Below are 7917 nucleotides of genomic sequence, written 5' to 3' on the forward strand. Positions count from 1 at the left end.
ACACTGACATGGTGGCTGAACGTCATCGTATTTGCCCCGAAAGACCGACGCCAGGCAACAAGGCACGTACTGTACCGGTCCGATGCGGACAATTTAATTTGGCCATTTTAGGAATGTGTCACATAACGATATGATGATGACGTCCTAAACCGGTCCTCAGTCATCACTGAAGATTCCATACGGGCCAACATGTCTGTCTCTTTAACACTGCAGCTCTGCACCATTGGGCTGGTTAAGTCAAGTCCTACAGTACACTAATAATATGGTCTGGGCGTGTGTGTCCTATACAGGGACGTGCACAGATTAAATGAAATAAAAACTTTTTGGCATATGCCACTTGAATTAAGGTGACTCGATCAAAAAGGGATCGTCGGCTCAAACCCACAACGCAATACTTTGTTTTCAAGATGTTGCGCACAAACGTCGAGCATTACAAAGTTCTATACAAAAAAAGAAAAGAAATGCCCCTTTTATTTCCCATTTGTCTAATATGTAACGACAGATGCCCCCATTCCTAGCAGCGTGCATGTGTGCACATGCATCCATGCGTGCTTACGAAAGTTTACACCACCATCACAAAATCTGGATCGTTGGTTTTGAACCGCAGCAGCCTTTATTGTCGCCATGTCTTAACCCATTTTGTGCGGGAACCCCTTTTGGTGTTTTAAGCATTGTTATAATTTAGCTATTGAAAAATAGCAGATCTACAAGCTCAGACCTACAAGCTTGTAGGTCTGCTATTTTTGAAAAATTGGGAAAATGTAGTGCAAATCATTGAATATATATTATTTAAGAGCGAACATTTTGATCTCAAATCTTTGCTTCTGGGGAGGTCCCTGGAACAACATATTTTCAGATGGGGGGCGGAGGCCAATTACATATAATATTTGGGGTCCTTGACATGAAATATTGAGAACCACTGATATAGAAACATGAGGTTTTAAAAAAAGGCATTTTTTAAATTTCGAAGTCAGGCCTAAATGGGTTAAAGATAGGGGAACATTCGGCAAAAAACAACATTCATCTACCAGCCGAAGCATTCTGAGCCTGTAGATCAGCTGTGTGGTTTAAGTGGTTAACCGAAGCCAGTCATCCAAAATGGAAGAGCAAGAAACTGGCGTTGAAGGAAATGAAGGACGGACGAAGTGCAACTATGCAAATATAAACATTCCATTACATGGGTGTTGTAACACCCATGAATTACAGGGGCATTCATATATTTTTATAATGGCAACGGCAACAACAGGCTTCTCTGTCTTGCAAACCGTACGTTATTCAAAGTGAGTGGCGTATTCAAAGAGGGTGCATATTATAATGCATGCGTGCACACACTCACGTACACACTAGATCTGTTATAACCCCTAACGGATAATGTCTAACGTACACACGCTATATTATAACTGATCTAACCTAACCCCTAACGGATAGATGTAAACGTTAAACCTAACCCTAAATGTTGGGGACACCAATTTTTGTGTTCACAATTTCACATGCACTCTGTACACACACACACTCTCTAAAGCCCCCACAGGTACATTTCTAAACTATTTTCCAGCCTTTTTTGGTGGGTTTGATTGATTGAATGAATACTTTATTGGTACAAATGTAATCAGTACAGGGTACAGTCAAACAGAAATGTAATCGGTACAGGGTACAGTCAACACATGTCCAATGGGATCACTGAAAAAAGTCCTTGCAGTCTTAAAGTTAAAATAGCAAAAATATGTACAGGTTTTGAAACAAAGAAGGGGGTTATAAGGAGGTGGGGGTAGTCACTAGAGTGACTAGACTAAGGGGCGGGGGGGTCATTTCCTCTCCCTTTGGCATGCTGAAAGGTGGATTTTCAGGCCTGTTTTAAAGGACGCCAGGGATCTGCATTTTTTGAGGGAGGGAGTCAGGGCATTCCACACTTGGGTGGCAGGGCTGTAGAAGGAGAATTTGCCCATGTTTGTTTTGAGAGCGGGTGGTATCAGATCGTTGTTCTCGCTTCCTCTTGTATTGTGGCTGTGGGAGTTGCTCACTCTTTTTGAGTTAGTTTGTCAGGTATGCGGGTATAGAGGGCAAAGCTGCATTTACAATTTTAAACGTCGGTCCCAATTTAAATTGTTTAACTCTGTGTTCTATCCTGAGCCACCCTAGACTATCAACATGGGTTGCAAAAAGATGGGTTGTGGGCCCCAGACCGAGGAGTATAGTTGAATTGAATTTGTTTGTTTTGGGAGGTTTGTAGCTTGGTCTTTACTAGGGACATAGAGATGTTTGAGAACCAAGATGTCAAAGTAGGGCTCCAGCTAGAGTCTTGCTGGGTAGATCTTGTTGAGCTGGTCATTTAGCAAGTAGTTCTCAAGTCAAAAAAGTGTGTGCACCCCTGCATTAGGTGGTGCTAGAGCACCTGCCCTTTTGCCCTCTGGACAGCAATATGCCCTTGTAAAGTTGTCCGAGGGCCAAGGCTCCAAAAACAGTCAGCGATGCTTTTTGATGGTTTTTATTGCTCCAAACTCCAGCTCCAGTGCAGATATTCTCAACAGAAAAATCAAACAACAAAAAGAATACTGGCCAAAATACAAAACAACGAACTCAAAAATACTTAACGCTCAACAAAGGAAAAAGGAAAAATAACAAACTGCACTAGGCTATGCCCATGACATGGGCCCTAGCAGCTCTCTCACAGGGGTGTCAGCATGATGCCTGCCCGAGCCTAACTGACTAGCTCTGCCTGCAGTCTCCCCTTTATAGGAGAGGATCCTACCACCAACAGAGAAGCAATTAAATATACACAGCTGATCTACAAGCTCACAGATATCAGCTGAACCTGAATAAGTAACCCCATACCTAGATGTTCTATTTTAGACTATACATCATATGGGGTTACATTCCTTTCCCCAGATAATAGACATACTTTGATACTTGACATTGTGGAACACCCCTACTCCTCAACAGTACTTGGCACCTTCCCCCCTTCTTAAAGTGGCAGCACTGGAGAGGCCATACAAATACTGAGTTACAATAAACACACAGGTTAATAAACTGCCTGTTTCCCCTGTGTCTATCATTTCATTTGTACATCCTGTAAATGCATACATCAACAGTATTGACATTATATGATAGGACCTGTCTGCCCCACAACCCACAGTCTGTGTGGTGTGTGCGTGCGTGCAATGTCCTTAATCAGTGTGTGTGTGTAGGGCACGGGCTGCCCCGTGACAGCCCTCTTGAAGGTTTGTTTTTGAGTGGTGCAACCACTCCAAGGAACAGCAATGTCCGTGTTCACCTATGTGTGTGCCTATGTATGTGTTGGTTCCTGAGCACCAGTATGACTACCGTAGGGCGGGGCGCTGTTGTGCCAGAAACAGAGAGAGAGAGAGAGAGAGAGATAGTATTAGTGCTGCACTGTTGCCTGCTAATGAGAGAGAGAGGAGAGGAGGGGGGGGAGGGGGTTGCACCACTCAGTTCACACGGTGAGTGGTGTTTGTACAGTAAAGGGCGAGGTCGCGTGCACGCATCCGCCTGGGTGACAGCAGACTGCTGGGCGAGCCCTGGCACTTTGGCATGGGCGGGGGGGGGGGGGGGTAAGATCTTAATTTTCGGGCCTGTTAAGAACAGCTGCCGGGCGCGGCTGCACTAATAACTTTGGGGCAGGCCCGTCTAGAGTTTAAATGGACAGGTATCAGTCAAAAGGAGACATCGAAGAGGAAGGACGGATGAGGAAGGATCAACATATGGAATGTCAGAGCAGGTCAGCTCCATGTATGGAGATCTAAGGGTTTGAGGTCAGATGTAGAGTTGCTGGCCAATATTGATGACATCAGGGATCTCCATCCCTGATGATGATGTCACGTGATGTCACGTCACCACATGCTCCATCCCTGATGATGTCACGTGCTCTCTCTTACGCCGATCAACCAACGAATCAACCAGCGCGACTCGCAATTACACTTATCGCACTATTACACTAATTACACTGCAGCCAGTGTGAATGTGCACCTCACCTGATTTCTGAGTGCTGTGGCTGTGGTGGTTATGATTGCAAACTAGTGTGAGTGATTTCTATGAACTATGCAAATTGCTGTGGATGGCTGTGTGTGGAATTGACATCCCCCCCTCCCCTCCCCTCCCCTCCCCCCCTTGCAAGTTACACTACGGATTTGTGGGTTGGGAAAAGAACTAGAGTACTAGACACAACACATACACACTCAAAGCATCAGTGTATGCTGTAGAGATAGACTTTGAAATAAAAGTTTGCACTTTGAATTTTATATTATTATTGTGCTAAATTGTTGAAGAATCTTCTTGGGCCTTGTGAAGTTGCCCGAACGGCCAAGGCCCCAAAAACAGTCAGAAATGTTAGTTAAGGGTTTTTATTTTCCCCAAACTCCTCCACCAACATCCAGAACAGCTTCAACAGTGTGAAACCAGGAAAATAACAATAATACTGAGAAAATAAATGAACACTTGAGCAAACACTATGAACAAACCCCAAATGGATACGAGCTCTCTCGTAGGCTGTACCTTGTTCACACAAGGGCCTGCAGCTCATCACAGGGATGTTACCTGAGTCATGGCCCACATCTAACTCAAACTGACTAGCCTCAGCCCTGCAGCCTCCTTTATATAGGAGTGGATCCTACCACTGGGCACAGACTCACTCAGCACATTGCTTCTCAATTACATTACAACACTTCCATCAACAACCCCTTGAATAAACAGTAACCTAAACCTTCTCAATAATGTGTTACAAGTAAACAAGTATAAATCAGAATGAACACTCCATGACAATTACTCAAAGCATAAGGAGGAACACCCCTCTCCTCCACAGTACTTGGCACCTTCCTCCCCTTCTTAAAGTGCCAGCACTGGAGAGGCCATACACACTGAGGTTGCAATAAATACAGGTTAATAAACTGAATGTTCTCCCTTTGTGTATCATTTCATTTGTACATCCTGTAAATGCATACATCAACAGTATTGACATTACATGATAGGACCTGTCTGCCCCACTACCCACAGTCTGTGTGGTGCGTGCGTGCAATGGTCTGGTTTATTAACCAGGCTAGCCCCGTGACAGGCCTATAGAACAAAACTTCTTCGCAGTCGTGAGATTTTAACCCATTTTAGTGTTAGCATTATGTTATACTTTAGCTACTGAAAAATAGCAGATCTACAAGCTCATAGCGCGCCACCAAGTGGCGCACTACGAGCTTGTAGGTCTGCTATTTTTTTAAAATCGAAGAACGACTGACATAGAAACATAGCTTTTTCAGAAAACTGTCAGGATGATGTAGAAGACATTTTTAGAATCTGATCTCAGATCAGAATGGGTGAATCCATCCAGGAGGATTCCCTCAGTCGGAACACGTAAAGTGTAATTGTGTAAAAGTGTGTGACAACGGGGGAGTTTCTCAGCTGTAAGTAATAAAGTGATTCAGGGCGCCGCAGAGAGCGCAGTGGGACTGCTGGTCTCTGCTGCCACGGGAACGGTACTGCGGTAATGAACATCATCTCCATTAGACTGACAGAAGCAGGTCAGACGCGCTCATCCAGCATCGTCATTCAATATATGAATAGCTTCTTGTCTGCGCTGGCGATGATGGGACAATTTTAACCTAATAATTTTAGAGCCGCTGGCTGGGCTGGCTGCATGCACGCTGATGCCGCTGATCTCGGCCACCCGCTGCATTTTCCCGGAGTGCTTGTCGTGCAATAGTGTGTGTGCCACATCCGAGCTGTATATACACACTGACGGCTTTGTTAACCGGACGGGAACCCCTTTGGTGTTTTAAAGCATTATGTTGTACTTTAGCTATTGAAAAATAGCAGATCTACAAGCTCATAGCGCGGGCTGCGCGGCACCGAGTGCTGCGTTTAGCTACGAGCGTGTAGATCTGCTATTTCTTGAAAAAACATCTTGAAAATGTGGCGCAAATCTTTGAATATATATTCTTTCAGAGCGAACGTTTTTAACTTTCATATTTTTTTCTTTTGGGGGGATCCCTGGAACAACATATTTTCAGATAGGGGTCCGGGGCCTAATACAGATAATTCTAGGGGTCCTTAACATGAAAAAGGTTGAGCACCACTGACAGAAAACTTAGGATTTAGAAGACTTTCTTTTTTTAGAATCGGCCTCAGTCCTAATTGAATTGAGCCTAAATGGCTTAACAAGACAATATAATGAAGAGTTGAACAGGTTCATTCTTAGTTCTGCCTAATTTCTGTCTAACCTTAGAGATGGTTTAGAATCAACTCCAATGTTAAACATGGTTAAAACGTCTTTGTTAAAATCAGTTAGTAAAATAACAAGTCAGAAAATAAGAAACTGTATTATTGTAATTAAACTGTCCTAAAGATAAAGACAAAAAAGGCAAATGGCTCTATATTCTGATAGTAATCATTGCTATAGACTTGAGTGTTTGTTCAGTAACATGGCCATGGGCTCTTTAGTAGCTAATAAAGTTAAATAAATTAAATACCAATTCGATCCAATGAGGAGAAAACAAGTGAATTGTGAAGTGATGCAAATAGAAAGAAAAATAACAGAACTATTATCTTCGTGGGGAAATCACTCCTCAATTAGATTTTTACATTATCCACGAAAAATGCGCTTCTCGATAATCCGAAAAACCAAACGATAGCATCATCAATAAGAAGCTAATTACATTGCTGTTGTTTTGTACAGAGTCAAACAGACACGGCACGTAGTTAGGAAAAGTGTGGCTTTAATGTAAACACAACATTCGATTGGCTCAGCACAAACATTCCACATGAGAGCAACCAATAAAACTACAGGAGAATGGGGGGGTGCAGCACAAAAACATTCACAGTAAAAAAAAATCTGGTATAATCATAATATATATATACAGTACGGTGTTTTTAAGGTGAAAATGGAATAAAAGGATATGAAGAAGGAGTGATATGTGATAGATAGGAGTATACAGGAAGTGGGGTGGGGGGAATCATTTCTCAGGTGCACGGGTGAATAAATGGAGAGCTGTACTTCTTTTCCTCTATGAAAAGAGAAACGTGAACGACGAGGAATATGGTGACCTGTTCACCTATCTGGGGGGGGGGGGGGGGGGGGGTCGAGAGGGGGGTTTAATCCTCATCCTAGAGGAGACCCCCAAAAAAATCATACCTCTCCTCATGCAGTGCCCTATATTTAACCAGAGTTGCACACATGAAGACTCAAGATATAGCAGAGGGTAGCGATTCTAAGACCCTCTCAAACGTAGAACTGGTACTCGCAGACAGAACCCCTAGATGGACAGGATAGGTAATAAATATGTGTGGCACGGGATTTTCAGGAGGTAATAGGAGGAGGACGGCATGAAGGTGGGGGGGGCGGCATGAGGTTTAAATAAATAAATAATTTGATGATAATAAAAATGAATGTGCCTTTTTTTTTTCTTCTTCTCAATAACGTGTGATTATTCTATAGCGCAACGAATGTGACCTATGATTGATGTCTAATCCCCCTTCGCAATCTGTCATTCTCGGAAAGGTTGACGTCGATATGACATTCCCCCCCCCCCAGCCCCAGATATGATTGGTTGTTCTTTCACACTGTACTACGGGAGGCCATTGGGACGGTTCTGTCCACCTCTCGCTCCTCCTCCTAACGTCTTGAGTGAAAGAGAAGGATAAGAGCCAGGCCTGGAGGCTGCTTTTACCGCTGCTGTATACACGGAGCAGCCATGGACGGGTTGCAAAAGCAGCTTTTGAAAGCTAAATTAGCCTCTTTTCTTCCCAGCCATGACCATTAATTAAAGTGTGATTTGTACTCACCAAGTCACGTGCCGGTGCCGCTCGTCGAAAATGGGAGCAAATCTACAATGTCGCGAAGCATCACGCCCGTGACACTTTGTGATCTTGTAGATCGCTATTTTTGATGTGCTGTTTTTCGATGTGCGGCACGTCGAC

Source organism: Protomyctophum parallelum (genome assembly GCF_964188405.1).
Source record: "Protomyctophum parallelum genome assembly, chromosome: 2".
NCBI classification, from domain to species: Eukaryota; Metazoa; Chordata; class Actinopteri; order Myctophiformes; family Myctophidae; genus Protomyctophum; species Protomyctophum parallelum.